Here is an 18,194-nt window from a genome sequence, read left to right on the forward strand (position 1 = left end):
GTGCAGTGGTTTTTCAACATTATAGGGGCATTCACTGAGAATGGTGTTTCAGGGTTTAGAGCAGTGCAGTAGTGTTGAAAGAGTTTAGCAGGTTTTGCTAGGGATGGTGTTTCTGGGTTTAGGATAGTGCATTGGTGTTCAGGCAGTGTAGGGGATCATGGTGGGATTGATATTTCTGAGTTTAGAGCAATACAGTTGTGTTTGGGCAGTGTACGGTATCATGCAAGGGCTAGGAGTATAAAGCACTGCATGTCCTAAAGCCTAACTCACTCCATGAGTACATGTATTCCCATGTCTGCAAACACATGCACCGAGCAAGTGATTCTGTCACAATATTCCCAGAAACACACTGACTCACATAGTGATTCTAGACAAATAAAAATATCCCTTGCAATTCACTGAAATGATTATTACATGCTACCGAGAGAGTTGCTACGGCATTTCTACAGCACACTCATGATCTTTACTACACAGCATGGAGACTATCTGGGAATTAAGAGGCTTGACAAACATACTGCATAGTAAGTATGAGCGAAGTTTGCGAATCCGCGGTTTACGAATTTGCGCAAAAGCGAATGCGATCCGCAAAATCCGCGAATTCGTACGAATTTGCGGATTTTTTCTTGCGTGTTCACAGGGTTTTTTGTGTTTTTGCGTACCGCTTGCAGCGCATCGACCGCAAAGTTACCCATGCGGTAATACATGGGCGGGGCCATCTTTTTCACGTTGCCTATTTCCATTTCCGGTCGCTATTTGCATGCTCGCGTTGTGCGCGGAGCGCAATTACATGTTCACACGCGTTTTTGCGTGCTTGCCGGGGAAATATTGCGCCAACTTACCCACGCGGTCCTCAATGGGCGCGGCCATCTTCATTGCTATGGTTCTGGGCATGCTTTTCCAATCCTCTGCTAATCTTTGCAATCCTTTCTTTCTTTTAACTTTTTTTTTTTATATTTTATTTTCATTGGTTCACAGCATAAATACACAGCATAAATACAACATCAATAATAAATGAGGTAATACCACAATACCAAGGAAGAGAAGAAAAAAATACAAAAAAAAGATAAATCAACTAATACATCTAGAGAATGGCTTAATTCATCCAAAACAACGAAACCATAAGCTCGGTTATACATGTGCACAAAAAAATTACAATAAATATAATTACAATTCAGATTTCATAGCATGCTCAATCTTCATAATAATCTTAGAAGGCCCCCCAGATTTTCAAACCCATTTTTTTTCTTTCTCCTAGACCCAGAAGCTGAAAAAAGACCTCCACTCCAATTTATATAAGCTATACATTCGTGCTCGCCATTGTTGAAATAACTATGGCTTTTCCTGTAGCCACTCTGTAGCAATGCACATCCGTGCAACAGTCATAGTAAAGAAAATAAAATGGCGAAAACCATATAATCTATCAGCAGGATTATCATTAGGAATTTTCCCCAACACCAACATCGAAGGGGTAATCGTCAGGCGAAAATTAAGTACTAAAGACATACATTTTTCAATATCTTCTATGAATCCGGCCAATCTAGGACAAGAAAAAAAAATGTGTATACTGTCTGCATGATCAGTTTTGCACCGGAAACATTTTCCATAAAAACTCTCCCCCCATTTGGACATACGTTCAGGTGTATAATATAAGTCAAACAGGGTTTTGAAGAATTGTGCTTTTAGATTAGCCTACATTAAAGCTTCTTTAGACAACAAGATAAGCTCTACCACAACTACTTCTGTGTCCCCTAGACTATGGACCCATTTTACCCTAAATTTCTCAAGATCGTCCACCTTCTCTTCTACAAGCATTCTATACAAAGTACCAATTTTCACCTGTCCACTAACCCCCCCGATAACTTGGTGCTTATGTAAAATTAAATTTTGTCTGTTGAAAAAATCCCGAATTTGTAAAAATTTAAAAAAATAGCTTCTGGGTAAATCAAACTGATCAGTTAATTCCACTAACGATTTACACTTGCCATCCATCATGCATATGTCACCCAACCTTTTTACCCCTTTTTTTGCCACTTTAAAGCCATTCCATCCAAAAATATGCTAGGCAGTAACCTTGATGCGCAGAAGGGAGTATAATACGAAAGCTTCCCAATTGCAATTGTTCGCATCAGCCATCTCCAAGTCTTATAAGCTCCCATTAATACCTTAAATTGGGTTAGCTTATAATAACTGCCATCAATTTCAATAAAGAAACTCTGCTTCCCCTAACCCTCCCCTTTCAGTTGGTAGCATCATATGTTTCATAGACCGTCTTGGTTTCCCGGGTCTCCAAATGAATTTCCCACATAGAGATTGCAAAGCCTGTATCTTAGATTTTGGGAATTCCAAAGGTATTGACCTAAACAGATATAACACTTTAGGTAAAACATTCATCTTTATAATGTTAGTGCGTACAATAATAGTCAAATAAAATCGTTCCCATCTAATCAAGTGAAATCTTAATTTTATCATATACAGTGTTCCAGTTAGAGTCAATCAGTTCTGTCATATTGGTCTTAATCAATATCCCGAGATAAGTAACCTCCTTCACCACTCTCTCGTCTTCCCAAATTAAGGCTTCCGAACATAGAATCTGGGTTTTTGATTCATTAAGCTTACAGCCTGTTATAATTCCAAAATCTATTGCAAGCCTCTCAATCTCTAAAATGGCAGTATCTGGATTGACAGTAACCACCGCAATATCATCCGCGTAAGCGAAGACAGATAAGCGAAATCAGATATTATAAAGGAGGGTATTAGAGGATTTTGGTTTAATTGTTCTACAAAATGATTAATATACAAAGCAAATAATAACGGGGAGCAGGGGCAACCTTGGCGAGTCCCTCTAGTGATGTTTAAAGACTTGGAGAGAGCTCCTAAAACAGAAATGTTGGCAGTTGGTTTAGAATATAAAGATTTGATTGCCTTAATATATTTCTGACCGAATCCCATTTTGGCCATTAATCTCAATAAATAATCCCAGCACACATGATCAAACGCTTTTTCTGCATCTAACAGAAAAAGCGCTAATTACTGATTATTTACTGCCGTGATGTCAAACAGCGTAATAACTTTATTTATGTGATCCACCGTTCCTCTTTTCGGTATAAAACCATGCTGTTATCGAGAAACTAAAGATGTTACAACCTTAGATAATAAATTGGCCAAAATCTTTGAATAAATCTTATTATCAACGTTCAATAAAGATATTGGTCGATAGGATCCCACATTATCCGCAGGTTTACCTTTTTTGCAAAAAAACGCAATAGTCGCATCAGACCACGTGCTAGGTGGGTTTCCCTGATGTGCTTCTAGCATTACATGCAGCAATTCATCCTTTAAAGTATTAAAAAATTGTTTGTACGACTTTGCCACTGGTCTGGGGGACCGGCTTGATGGGACTTTTTCAGCTGGCCATGATGATTCTCCAGTGTGGCATGTTAAGCCACATCTTCAGCCGGCTGTCGGTGGATCACCCGAGTTGAGGTATGTGGCAGTGACGGGGGGACGTGTCCCAGTGCCCGCTGCGGTACTCTTCGGTTCTGCCCTGGAGGAGTCTGACAATACTGCTCCCTTGGTGCGGCCGGAGCTCGTGCCTCAGTTGCCGTTTTGCCCATCTCCTTTGTCCTTTGGTGCCACGTTTTTGAGCGTCCTCCTGGACTTGCTTCCTGCACATCGGCCGGCCGCTACTTTGGAATTTGTGCATCGTCCTGCTCCCTGTTGCTCTAGCCGTGGCATGGCAGCGGCGCATTCCTTGGTCCCTTACTATCGAGCTTCACTCCAGTTTGACTTGTCTCTTACACCTCGACTTCTGCAACGGACTCCATGGTGGTCCATCCCGTCCAGGCTGGCTGTATTGCACTTGACTTCTGTTGGACTGTGGATTCGAAGGGGCCAAGGCTGAGGAAGGGGATTTTCTTGTTGCACATTGGAACGTATAAGGCTGGGACTGGGACTTGTGACTGTTGGAGGTACATGTAGCCTGGGTGTTAGGTTGGGGCCTGGGGTTGGGTGACCGCGGGTACCGATTTTGCTTGCTTTGACTAGATCCTTGGCCCTCCTCCGATCAACCGTGACACTCTATTTCTTTTTCTTCTCTTTTTCTTCTTCTACATTTCGGGCACTCTTCTGGGGCGACAGACACACTGCTAGGGGGGGGTAGGCCGTAGCCTCTGCATGCGTGTAGGGTGGGGGGTATATTTCCTTGTTGGTTTTTTTCATTTCTATGAGCCTCCTTTTTCTTTCTTTCTCATCTCTTTTTCTCTTCTCCCTTTCTACTCTTTACCTTTCTAGCTTGTTCCTTCCTTTCTTATTTCTTGGGTCTATGGGAGGAGTGGGTACTTTTGGGTAGTGCTTGGAGATCGTCATGTGATGTGTTTTTTTTTATCTATCCTGATTTCATTGAGTGCGATTGATTACCTTATGGATAATGCTTGCTGACCCTTCTTAAGATCGCTGCCCACTATAGTCCTAACTGCATTGCTCTGATTCGGATCCTTCCAGACCTGTTGCTATGGACTTATTTCAAAACTTTATAAAATTAAACCTCATCATCCTGGCGCTTGGCGGCAAAATTGTGTATAATGTAACCTGATCTATTCGTGATTGTACTGATATGCTGCCGAGTTGCAGAATTGCTTGCTGGTGTGCCCTTTATTGTCGAGGCCGGCCTGAGGGTTGTAGGCCCGTATTTGTCTGCACATACTGTTAAATAAAGGTTTTCCAAAAAAAAACAAAAAACAAAAAAAATATTTGTTTGTATACTTCCGCAGGTATTCTATCTGGGCCAGCGGCCTTACCAACTGCTAAGCTCTTCACTGCCATTTCTAGCTCTACCATCGTTATTGGTAGATCCAATTCATCTGCAATTAAAGGATTTAAAACTTTCAGCCCTATATCCAATCTAGCACTCCATTGAGTAGTTACATCTGAGCTTTCATCCTTCAAATAAAGTTCAGCATAAAAACTTTGAAATATATTAAGAATGTGTTCCGGCTCTGAGCGAGATACGCTCTGAGAATCTTTCATTGAATTGATGTTCCGAGTCGACTGCTTCATTCACAATCTTACCGCTAATCTTTTACCAATTTTTTCCCCAAATTCGTAACTTTGCATTTTAGAGGTTAAAAATCTCCTTGCAATTTCTGTATCCCAAAAGCCAAGAATATTAGCTCTAGCCTTTGCAACCCCGTTTTCAACCGCCCAAAGCTCCTTTCTACCTTGGACAACTTCCCTCGTTAAAAGGATCTCTGCGTTTGCCAACAGTTCATATAGTTTATCAAGTTCTTTTTTAAATTTCTTTTGCTGCCAAGATGAGAAACTAATGCACTCTCCCCGGAACCCCACTTTAAAAGTGTCCCACACTATACCAATATTAGCCGTACCCTGATTGTTAATAAAGAGAGATCGAATCCAACTTTTCACATGTGTATTAAATTCTTTATTCAATCCCAATTTCCGATCATAAGAGAAAATAGAGGGTGTTAACCTCTTCGCTCGCCTCGGTATTTCAATCATTATCGGAGAATGATCAGAAGTGATTCTGGGGTAAGTTCTGATTTTAGCACCTTCCAACAAGTTTTCTGGGGCGAAAAAATAATCTAATCTAACTAATTTTTTATGGGGATGTGAATAAAAAGTAAACCCATTATCCCCCCCACGGAGCTTTCCCCATACATCAACTAGGCCTTGATCTTGTAGTAAATTAGCAAGGGCTTTATACACTCTTGGTTTTCGACCTTTATAATTTCCATACACATCCTGTGTTGCATTATTCGACAAATTTATATTCATATCCCCACAAATCACTATCGGTTGTGAAAAATTAACTAGCTCCAAATTCATTTCATCCAAAGGAGCGGGGTCGTCCAAATTTGCTCCATAGACAGTAGCTAAAGTTAACAGCCTGCCCCCACTCCTACACTCTGCAATGGCCCAACGCCCATTTTTATCCACAACTTTCCGACCAATATTTGTAGTGTTATCTTTAATTAATATAGCTACCACCATTATCATACTGGTCTGTCCAAAGGCAGCAACTAATGTAAAACCCAGATCTTTTAACAGCCCTCTTTTTGACCATGGGTTGTTTGTTTCCTGTATACACACTATGTCAGGTTGGATATATTTCAATTCTGCGGCTATTTTTTGTCTTTTTATCGGATTATTCAGCCCAGACACATTCATTGAGCAAATTCTTAACCCTTTATTCGCCATTGTAATTGTAGTTATACTTGTAAACCCATAGCTACCACAATCTGTCTACCACCCTCCCATCCAAAATCACAAAAAAACCTATAATAAATGCTGCACAACCATTCTTTTCTTTTAAGCTTTTATCCACATATTCACCATGTATTTTGCTGTGAACTCATTCCCCCCCCCTGTGACCCCTTTCCCCACCCAACCCCCCTCTTCAGACTCACCCACCCTCTCCCACCCTGCCCTTCTCCCTTAGCAGAGGCTTTAGGACTTATGGTCCTGTGATGCGAGTTTGCCCCCAAACCCCCTGCCGTCCCCCCACAGAGTTTTACCTACTTAGTTCTCACCGCACTTAATCCCCCTGTTCTGATGAAACCTCCTGAGCAACCTTATAAATGTGCAAATACTATCAACTTCTTTGCTCTCTTTATGCAAATATCAAATAAGCTTACAACAAGTCATACTCAATATCTCTCTACATTTACAATGTCATCAAAAATTGTTTAGCTGCAATGTCAGTCATAAAAAATCTTGTGCGTTCCTTGTAAATGACCTTAAGCTTAGCAGGAAACATTAAATATGCCTGCGCTCCTTTTTCTTGAAATTTAGATATAAGCTGTCTTAACTGCCATTGCACTTCTACAGATTGTTTGCAGAGATCTGGTCTTACAAAAAATTCGCACCCGAGAGCCTTACATTTTTTATCAGGGCGAGCTCTCATAAATAATTCCTCGCGCACTTGGAAACTATTAAAGGCCACCAATATAGCTCTGGGTTTCTGATCCGTGAATTAACTCTAAAAGGAAATCTATGGGCCCTTTCCACCTCCCGGTCCCAATCCCATTTGTTAACCTCTGGCATTGCTTCTTTCAAGAGTGACACTATGAAGCCTCGATTATCAGACCCCTCTTTCCCCTCCGAAATCTGCAAAAATCTCAAATTATTTCTTCGGGATCGATTCTTAATGTCAACAAGTTTCCAATTAAAGTCTTCCTTAGTAGCCATATGTACTTCTATGGTCTTTCTTTGTTGAGCTACCTCATCCTCTAACGAGGAAATGCGTGATTCTGCCTCCGTAGCCCTGGTCAAAAATTCTGAATGCGGTTTCACCAACCGCCTCACAGAGTTCTGCAGCTTTTTGCAGGAATTCTGAACTCTCAAACTATCCTCACGCATCTCCTCCCTATGCTGCATCATGGTTTGATAGATCAACCCCAGGGAAATATCCTCCATTTCTGAATCTAAATCAGTCGCCACAGCTTCAGTGTTTAAAGTCTCTTCTGGCTTCTCTTTATCGCTTGTATCTAATCGCAGCCTCCGAACAGTTCCATGCTCTATCCCATCTTTCACAGTTAAATCATTCAAACAGCTGTGACCACTTTCTTCCTCTAAGCTTCCATCCTCCATGCTCATACAAGTGGCATAAAGTTGTGCTAGGTCCTCAGAGGATGACATAGATTACCGGAGGCAAGATGGCGTCCACGCTGGACGCGTGAGTGAGCCGCTCCTGCCGGACCTCTCAGAGCTATTGGGTGTATGGTGAAACAGACCTGAGCAAATTGAACGGTTATGCGAAGTATTCAAGGGAGCGATTAAACCTCACCTTTGGTGTACAGCTTTTGTATGATTGCGATACGGGCGGTGGTGGAGCTAGCTACTCGGAGGACGCACGCGGACCGCTGGGCGTCTCTCTGGCAGCACCTGACCCGGCTACTGATTCAGCGCACGTGGACCGCGCGGCGCCTGCGAGTGAAGCAAGGCGGGTTAGAGGTTGGAGGCAAGCCGGTTTGTCAGCAGACGGCGTTGGTTCCGAAGATGGGGCCAAAGGGAAGGAGAGCCCGGGGGCAGGGGGCTGCCACTGAAAATGCAGACGGAGCTGAGATAGCTCTGCCACCTGCACCATCGGTTTCGGCCACACTCTCCATACCTCCATACATCCTGCGCCTGCCGTGAGTAACAATACAGAGCATGCTGCGGTATCTGCCAAGGAGGGGGAGGCTGCTAGTTTACAAAAGAAAATACCGGAGATGTTTTCAGCAACTAAACCAAAGGATACAGGGACGCTAAAGTTTAAATAACAGGTCGAGGGGTCAGGAGCAGAGGGAGTACAGAAGACGGTGCCTGTTCAAGTGATTACAACTTTAACCCCTGCTCCCGCTCCTGACTCAGGATGGGCTGTGAATAAAGAGGCGATGATTACAGCTGAGAGTTCAAGCGCAGAGAGCTTGAGCAGCGCCCTCACCTCAGATGCTATAACACTGGCTTCACCTATATCTAGCAGCTGCACCCGGTCTGATACTAGTGTTCCGCCTACTTCTACCACGGAGAAGGGGGATGATGTGGTTACCCCTTTAGATATCAGGTCAGATCTCCAAAACAGTGATGAGTTAGCGATACCTATTGGGGGCGAGACTGATTCGGCGGATTTTTACTCCATGTCAGAACAATCTATGTTTTAACTTTTTTAAAATCTTTTTTACTCATTATCTATCCCTTTCTCTTTTTACATCTATATGTTGTGTTTTTTTCTACTTTTGGTTACTTTTAAAACTACTTTTTTTAACTCTTTTCTTTTCTTTAAATTTTCCCTTTTCTTTCCTATTTTTTTTTTTTTGCAGCTGTCCAGGACCATGGCAAAGGGGGCCGGGAAGAGTAAGGGGAAGGGTCCCGCACCCCATACCAGGCTTCCATGCGGGCACTTAAGGGGGGAAGCAGTTGTAGCCCGGGAGATTTTCAGCACGGTGGAGGTGGCCGCACTGATGTTCTTCGTTCAGCGCCACCTCCCCAAAACCGGTACAAAAGGTGGTGGTGATGGATGGAGCATCTGAATCAATCAAACACTCACACCCAGTCAAAAGATCTGGGTTTAATCCATCACCGTTCTTTAGCCCACTCTGCCACCCCAGTTCAGACATGGCTATATGCAAATCAGTTTGACCCTGTGCCTCATGGGAACAGTCCAGCCCGAACTGCCAAGCAATGTCTACCCTGGACCGGAAACAAGCTTCCGAGGACCGGTTTCTGGCATTCCAGCCGTCTTCAGCCCGGCTTGCTTGAATCCAGTGGCAAAGTGAGCAAGGGACTCACGTCTGAGCATACCCTGCCACACTTATGGCGACCAAAAGCGGTACAAAAGGGGGTGGTGATGGACGGAGCATCTTAATCAATCAAACACTCACACCCAGTCAAAAGATCTGGGTTTAATCCATCACCGTTCTTTAGCCCACTCTGCCACCCCAGTTCAGACATGGCTATATGCAAATCAGTCTGACCCTGTGCCTCATGGGAACAGTCCAGCCCGAACTGCCAAGCCATGTCTTCCCTGGACCGGAAACAAGCTTCCGAGGACCGGTTTCTGGCATTCCAGCCGTCTTCAGCCCGGCTTGCTTGAATCCAGTTGTAAAGTGAGCAGGGGACTCACGTCCGAGCATACCCTGCCACACTTATGGCGGCCAAAAGCGGTACAAAAGGGGGTGGTGATGGACGGAGCATCTGAATCAATCAAACACTCACACCCAGTCAAACGATCTGGGTTTAATCCATCACCGTTCTTTAGCCCACTCTGCCACCCCAGTTCAGACATGGCTATATGCAAATCAGTCTGACCCTGTGCCTCATGGGAACAGTCCAGCCCGAACTGCCAAGCCATGTCTTCCCTGGACCGGGAACAAGCTTCAGAGGACTGGTTTCTGGCATTCCAGCCGTCTTCAGCCTGGCTTGCTTGAATCCAGTGGCAAAGTGAGCAAGGGACTCACGTCAGAGCATACCCTGCCACACTTATGGCGGCCAAAAGCGGTACAAAAGGGGGTGGTGATGGACGGATCATCTGAATCAATCAAACACTCACACCCAGTCAAAAGATCAGCTATCCAGGCTGATGAAGGCTGATAGCCAGAAACCGGTCCTTGGATGCTTGATTCCGGTCTGGGAAAGACATGGCTTGGTAGTTCGGACTGGACTGTTCCCATGAGGCACAGGGTCAGAGCTGATTTGCATATAGCCAGTGTCTAACCCAGGGTGGTGTGGAGTGCAATAAAATGATGGATTTAGGCCCAGATCCTTGTACCGGGGTGAATGTATGACATTGTTCTACATTCTATCCATCAACTGTGTTTTTTGCAATTTTCACCCCGAGTGTGCTGGGTATACTCAGACGTGAGTCCCAGGCTCTCCACACCACTGGAGTCAAGCTATCCAGGCTGATGAAGGCTGATAGCCAGAAACCGGTCCTTGAATGCTTGATTCCGGTCTGGGAAAGACATGGCTTGGTAGTTCGGACTGGACTGTTCCCATGAGGCACAGAGTCAGAGCTGATTTGCATTTAGCCAGTGTCTAACCCAGGGTGGTGTGGAGTGCAAAAAGCGATGGATTTAGGCCCAGATCCTTGTACTGGGGTGAATGTATGACATTGTTCTACATTCTGTCCATCAACTGTGTTTTTTGCAATTTTCACCCCGAGTGTGCTGGGTATACTCAGACATGAGTCCCAGGCTCTCCACACCACTGGAGTCAAGCTATCCAGGCTGATTAAGGCTGATAGCCAGAAACCGGTCCTTGGATGCTTGATTCCGGTCTGGGAAAGACATGGCTTGGTAGTTCGGACTGGACTGTTCCCATGAGGCACAGGGTCAGAGCTGATTTGCATATAGCCAGTGTCTAACCCAGGGTGGTGTGGAGTGCAAAAAAACGATGGATTTAGGCCCATATCCTTGTACTGGGGTGAATGTATGACATTGTTCTACATTCTGTCCATCAACTGTGTTTTTTGCAATTTTCACCCCGAGTGTACTGGGTATACTCGGACGTGAGTCCCAGGCACTCCACACCACTGGAGTCAAGCTATCCAGGCTGGTGAAGGCTGATAGCCAGAAACTGGTCCTTGGATGCTTGATTCCAGTCTGGGAAAGACATGGCTTGGTAGTTCGGACTGGACTGTTCCCATGAGGCACAGGGTCAGAGCTGATTTGCATCTAGCCAGTGTCTAACCCAGGGTGGTGTGGAGTGCAAAAAAACGATGGATTTAGGCCCAGATCCTTGTACTGGGGTGAATGTATGACATTGTTCTACATTCTGTCCATCAACTGTGTTTTTTGGAATTTTCACCCTGAGTGTGCTGGGTATACTCAGACGTGAGTCCCAGTCTCTCCACACCACTGGAGTCAAGCTATCCAGGTTGATGAAGGCTGATAGCCAGAAACCGGTCCTTGGATGCTTGATTCCGGTCTGGGAAAGACATGGCTTGGTAGTTCGGACTGGACTGTTCCCATGAGGCACAGGGTCAGAGCTGATTTGCATATAGCCAGTGTCTCACCCAGGGTGGTGTGGAGTGCAAAAGAATTATGGATGTAGGCCCAGATCCTTGTACTGGGGTGAATGATGACATTGTTCTACATTCTGTCCATCAACTGTGTTTTTTGCAATTTTCACCTCCCCAAAACCGGCGCGACAGGCGGCAGGCTCGGTGCCGGGTACAGGCTCCGGAAGCATTGCCAGCTATGGGGGAAGGTGTGCCGGGCCATGTATCGTCAGTCTGGGGTCCGGCGCACCTACAGCCAGGCGACGTACAGGTGGTCTGACATCCTGGACCGGGAACAAGACCTGCTCGACATGCTAGGCGTCGAGATCCTTGGGCTTGGTGAGTAGTAGTAGCTATTTAATCACTACTCTGTTTTCTCCTGTTCTATGTTATCATATTGCAAATGTTTGTTTTTTCCGAAGAGCAATAATGCTGCTGATTACATTGCAGGTAAATTATGTTTCAAAAGCTTCTGTGATTGCAGGTGCTGGCCTGCTCACTGGCGGTGCTACTATGCTTACTTGTTTTCAATTTTGTGTTCATTTGGCCTCGGTGATGATTATGTATCAGTGTACTTTACAGAACTGCGTAATGCTAGACATTAGAGACTCAAGTCCAGTCCTTCCTTTGTACTCCTGCCATTAAGAAGAGATAGTGGTGGTGATCATGACAGACTGTGTCTGTCACTTCTCGTGCTGCGGAGTGCTGCCTGCCAGTCCTAGTAGAACCTTTTTGTAGTTGGTTTAGTGAGTAACATAACTTTCCAAGTAGACGGTCCGCGAATCCAGCAATATCCTATTAGACCACATCAAGGTCAATAAATTTAGTGCAATTGTTGTCCATTTCTCCGAAATAATTTGGTATTGTTTTTTTGAAATGTTTGATGAGGTTGACAACAATCATCCATGTTTGTGTCGTTCTTTCATGTTGTACATCAGCTTCCCCCAGGGGCAAGGGGACACAGTAGGAAGTAGCGGCGCTGGCGGAGGAGGGACAACAGCAGGAAGGCCAGGATCGGTCCGATGAGGGCTCCTATGCTGGCCCCAGTAAGTTTTCCTGTTAATATTAATAATTATACTTTTCTATCTTTTACAGCACCTGTATTTTTTCCAAATGTTTCTCATTCTTACTAAATCGTCTTTGATCTTCTTGTAGACTGTTTCTAAATTCTTATCCTGCCTCTAGTATGACTCCCTGTGGTACTACTAGATTATTATTTGTCTGTCTGTGTAGCTAGCTAAGCTTGCACAGTTGGCAAAAGGTGTTAAACAAAACTCCTATTCTATTCAGCAATAGCTCTATGCACTGAGTGCAGTCCTCTGGGTTGTCCTTACTGTCTATTGAAGTCTTCTAAATGTTTATGCTTTGACAATTCTAAACAAAAAAATGTCAATGGCCACCAAGAATAAGATACTAGTTTACTTTTTGATTGGATAGGAGGACAATCCATACTACTGCTGTTACAGGGACTATTCTGCACAAACAGAACTATGGACAAGAAATAGGGCATTGGTTATGAATTATAATAGGCGCAGTTAGACTTTCCACATACCTCAGTCATAAACAGAAGTTGAACCCCCAATCTCCTTACTGACTAGCTAGTGTGTCAGAGTCATTATTTTAGCTCCCGAATGCAGCGATGATTGATCCCCAATGATTACACAACCCAGGACATAAGACTACAGAGTCAGAGTCCTGACCTCTCTGAGCCACGGACTCATGCTTGCAAATTGCAAACCCTTTCACTCACTCACTCATGACCAAAAACCACAGAGTCTATGTAAGTTTTAAAGCGTTATTAAAAGTAAAAACATTTATTAAAATCAACTTCATCATATAAGATAAACGGTGAAGGATTCAAAACTGAAAAGTGGCTGATTTCACACATTAATTGTGGGAGAGCCCTCACCTGGTTGGAACTTCAAGTCTTCTTTGTGGGGATGAATCGTTGCTGACTCCAAGTGGTGATGATCTGATCTTGCTCTTGTTCTTAGAAAGGAAGCTTCTGTCTGTTATGAGAAAAATGGTGCATGTAAAAAAGCAAGCATTCATTAGTTGTGCCAAAAAGTGTAGCAAGACATGTTACGGCTAAGCATAAATAAAAAAAAAGCCTTCCCTGAAGAAAGGGAAATTTGAAGTTTCGAGACTAGAGAGCCACAAATTATTACATTTGTTTATGTGGTACTAGTAAAAAATGTTCATTCCTATAAAAAAATAGGGAGTGGTGTATATGGCATCTAAGAATATGAAATGTATTTTCTAGGCGGAACATCGGCGCAACCATCCACCATTGCCGGGGCCAGTGCAGAGGTGGGCACTCCTGGGGCGTAAGAGGTGGAACAGCCATCAGGAACTGCTGTGGGGGATGCCATGGTAGTGGCGGGCAGTAGTAAGCTATTATATTCCTTACTTATTGAGATCGCAGACTGCAGAGTGTGCTCTCTGCACGGGTGTATATGTTGTACAGTACAAGTACACTTTACTGTTAAGAAGACTTACACATTTAGAAGTATGTTTTTGTCAACCAGGTAGAAGACATTCACCCTTGAATTCGCATGAGCAATAGCATTAGGGGCAGGAGTTGACGAGTAACCAATGGCCTCCTCTAAATTTGACTTCAACTCAGCTGTGAAAGTTTTATCGAGGAGCCAAGTCAGATCAGAGATGAAGTTGATGGATGGGATGAACAAAAAGGGAAAGAAGGGTGTAAGGAAGGACGAGCGAGTTAAAAGTAATGACTGGCAAAGAATGATACGTGTTTTTGAATGCTGCCCGAGGTGGCTGGGAATATGATGCATGGCCGGTTGAAGGATGAAGCAAAGATGGTTGGAAGGAGAAAGGGAAGAAGACTGCCTGAGTGGGTGAAACAGAAACTGTATGTGTGCGCAATATATCCTTTGGTTCAAATTCAAATGCAAGTCAAGCACGGATGCATGGCTGGCAGTTTCCAAAATAAAATAAAAAGGTTGTTTTTCCCTGAGAAAAATGAAGGTTTGTCCAGTTGAGACATTAAGAAGAATGATTGACATTTACTTTGAATGGATGGATGCCTGGATCATGATACTATCTTACTCATAGATAGCATAGGTGTATGCAGACAGAGTAGACGGTCACTGGATGAAGTAAGTGTTACTTTGAAGAGCATTTAAAACCGCATCCGCACTTATGTTCCAGTCTAGCAAAGGCGAGGAAAAGAAGATGTAATTTATCAGAATACTACCATGACTAGTAACAGTAGTTTGCAAGCACAGCATATATCCTGCCATTACGGGGGCCACTCACTACCTCTGTTAATAACTTTTATTACAACTCTGTCATTCATGTGTGGCCTATCAGTGTTAACTCAATAAAAAACAAAGCATCCCATATGTAAGCAAATATCCTGTGAAGGGATAGATAATCATAATTTTTATGTTCTTCATTTTCCTTTTCTAGTAGTCATTGGCACAGCAGGGTGAAAGTTAAATTAATCAAGCGATGGGATGCCTCCGGGTAGCCATGCGCTATATAAATGCTTCTCACAATCACAATCACAGTAGCCCTTGTAACAGAGTATGGCCAGTGCCACCCGTAATAGAAAAGTAAGAACTTCACCACCTGCATGTACTAGAGTGGTACAGTAACACAAGTCTGTGTCATCATGCCTTGCGTCTGTTTTTCTCGGGTGCAAGTTAACTGCGCTGGCATTATGCCGGCTTCCGCAAGTTTACGTACCAATTTCGCTAAACGAGAGAAGAACAAGACTGGTATACTGTCTGAGTCTAATGTAGTGAGTACATATAGTGCTAGTAGAATTCCTGAAACTCCCACTAATGTTAGAGCAGAAGCCGACAAAGTGGGAGGTTAGATAGATACAGGCCACAAATGTTATGTACTGTGCTTGCAAGTTGTTAGTGCTACTGTGACACAACTTTCTGCTGAAATATTTTGTGTTAATCTTAAAGAGCATTGGTTACAGTATGTTTATCTTTCTTCATATAGATCCTCCTTCCAAACCAACACAGAAGGAGCTGGCTAGACGGGCCCGGCAAAGGAAGCTGGAGGTGATTATCGCCGAAAATCGGCGGCTGGTGGCCCAGGAGGAGGACACACAGTCGCAGTCCACAACAACATCCACCACGACAGCTGCATTCTCCTTCGCGCACCCTGGGTCAGCCAGTCAGTGCAAGCCTCCAGTGGTATGGAGCCGTGGTACCTCAGCCACCCGCCACCACCAAGCAGCCAAAAAATCAGCTGCCCCCCACAGCAGGTGCAAGGCACGCATCCCCCGCCTAACCCTCAGGGTGTCCAACATTGAGCAAGAGATGAAGATAGTGAAAATCCTGCTCAAGAAGAACCTCCGCAGGGAGCAACAGGACCACCTGGCCAAAGGACACTGCCGGCGCCAGTAGAGGAGGAGAGACTGTCCCTTGCCCCTTTTTTAAAGACTTTTGGGGGGGTGGGAATTGGGAGTTGGGTTTTTTGGACTTTGGGGACTTTTTAATTCACAGACATTCTTTGGGGTAAGGGAGGGTGGGGTGGGTTGGGTCTTGGGGGATAGTTTATTTTGGTTAGGGATAAAAATAATTATTACTTTCAACTTAAACATAGCATACGCGTTTTTACTGTTTTGCGGGGGAGGCGGGGGGGGGGGGTAACTGTATGTTTGTTTTCCTGAAACTTAACTGGCTACTTGATTCAAATTGTCTAAGTAATCGCCCAAATGTTTACAAAAGTAAGTGCCACTCACAGAGTTAGTGAATTAAATTGTCCTACTACTTCACTAGTACTACCGTCAGTCTCTCCTGTCTTCTCCTACTACATTATTCTTCCTCACCAAAACGCTTATCTTACCTGTGGTTCGTGTTTGAGAATAGGGCTAGGCAGAGGGCTGGCTGCATGGCAAATGACGATGAAGGTTGGCAATCCTGGGCGGATGAAATGGCATTGTTGTGGTGGTAGTAGTGTTGGTACACGGTGGCAGTAGAAGCATATGACAAAAAAGAAATTGAAACCTTGAGTGGCCTGAGCGGAGCATTAGAACAGTACAATAGATAGCACAGTACACAAGAACAGTGCCATAATTAAGCCTAACAAGTGCTAAAGAATTTAATTCAAAGTATAACTACTAGTTGCGTGGAGTTTGGCTTTGGCTACTACAAGAAATAGTACTGAAGGTGAAGGACACAGCAGCGTAATAATTCGCCACGTGTAGGAGGAGGATGTTCTTGATGATCAAGCCAGTTGATGGCGCACATGAAAATCAGATTTGATTTGCAAATAGTCATGGGTGTGTGTAAAGCTGAGTAAAAATATATCCTCGGATTCCTTCACCAGCCTTGAAGTTAATTTTCTGTTACTTTGACCTTATCCTCCCCAGCAAGTGTGTGGAATTATTGTTGTCATTTAGTCACACCTCAATGAAAACCACACAGCCTGGGGGAAGGGGGTTAGGGTTTGAAAATTGGATGGGAATGGGGTTTTTGGGGAAGGTTTTGTGGAGAGAGGAAAAAAAACACAGCATGGGCAAACAACAAATGAAGATAAACAAATCTTTGGATATGAAGATATCCATAAATCTTTTAAGGGACAAAAAGGAAGTGCATGCACTACTGCATGCATGAAGTTGATTGCTAAATGGATGGTTAGGTTACTTAAACTAAGTAGTACTTTCTACAACTTACTAACTATGAAGAAACAATGTGACAGTACAGGGCTGCAGTAATTACGCAATTTCACTTGCCTATCTGCCCCCAGAGAGAATAAACAACACTTAGTACATGAAAATAGTTTTAAAAATAGCAAAGAAAAACGTATACAATTGCTGGAGGGATGAATTTGAAGCAGAGAGCAAACAAATGCACAGAGTCACACTCATAGAAGTTCACAACAATAAGATTATTTAAAAGATAAGGAGAAGTGTAGAGGATACTATAACAGTATGTTGTAGTTGTCCTGTTGAATTTAGGAAGTTGCATGCATACAGCCATTCCTCTTATTCGCGGTACTCCTCCAATCCATCTGATGCTCCGTCGATCAATCTTGGTGACCAGACACACTGTCCACTGCCTGCCTGGCGGATGCGGAATTGCGGATCGCTAATGGTAAGCCTGAGTTCATCGACGTTTTTCCAATCGCACAGGGTAAAAGCCGGCCTGTAATTGTTAATGGAAAAACAGGAAGTGATATTAACACCACGGGGAAACAAATATAAGGTACGCTGTGTAGTTCAAAAATAACACTTTCAGTTTCAGAGTCGACAGTATTACATACAAGCTTCATTTCGAAAATGCGTACTCTGAGTCTTCTTTTCAAGGATAGTAATTAGTAAGTATGGGCGAATTGTGTGGATCTTTCCCCTCAAGCTAGGTGCAAACTGCTATTTTAGAACAAAATTAGACCTTCCCAGCAGTGCGCCCAGACCCCTCAACCCACCCCCCAACAATTAGAACCCCCCCAAGCTGCCCCCCAAAAACATGCCATACTGCTAGGCCTCAGTTTAAATTGTGCCAAAACGCTGTTTGCAACTAGGCCCAAACCCTCCTTTCCCACCATGGATTTTCTCCAAACCACTTGCATCCAATATTAGACCTTCCCAGCAGTGCCCCCAGACCCCTCAACCCACCCCCCAAAAAGTAGAACACCCCCAAACAGGCCAAAAGCAAAAAGGAAAAATGTCACACTTAGAAAATTTGAGGCCTACCTCAAAATCACTCCAAAC

Source organism: Lissotriton vulgaris, chromosome 11 (genome assembly GCF_964263255.1).
Source record: "Lissotriton vulgaris chromosome 11, aLisVul1.2, whole genome shotgun sequence".
NCBI lineage: Eukaryota > Metazoa > Chordata > Amphibia > Caudata > Salamandridae > Lissotriton > Lissotriton vulgaris.